This window comes from Merops nubicus, unplaced genomic scaffold (genome assembly GCF_000691845.1).
Source record: "Merops nubicus isolate BGI_N331 unplaced genomic scaffold, ASM69184v1 scaffold40347, whole genome shotgun sequence".
In the NCBI taxonomy this organism is placed as follows: domain Eukaryota; kingdom Metazoa; phylum Chordata; class Aves; order Coraciiformes; family Meropidae; genus Merops; species Merops nubicus.
This window is the reverse complement of record NW_008620353.1, coordinates 6,758-7,028: the sequence shown is the minus strand read 5'-3', so window position 1 is coordinate 7,028 and position 271 is coordinate 6,758.

Genomic DNA, 271 nt, shown 5'->3' with positions numbered 1-271 from the left:
CCAGCTCCTAAATTTGTCCCCCATCCCAAATCCACTCCCCAGCCCCAAACCCATGCCTCAAATCTACCCCAGCCCCAAATCCACCCCTCAAATGCCTGCTCTAGCCCCAAATCCAGCCCCAACCCTAAATCTGCACCCCCCAATCCACCCCCAGCCCCAAGTGTGCCCCTCAAATCATAGAATACCCCCTCCAGCCCCAAATCCATCCCTCAAATCCCCTCTCTCCAGCCCCCAACCCCAAATCCACACCTCCCTGACACAAATTACCTCA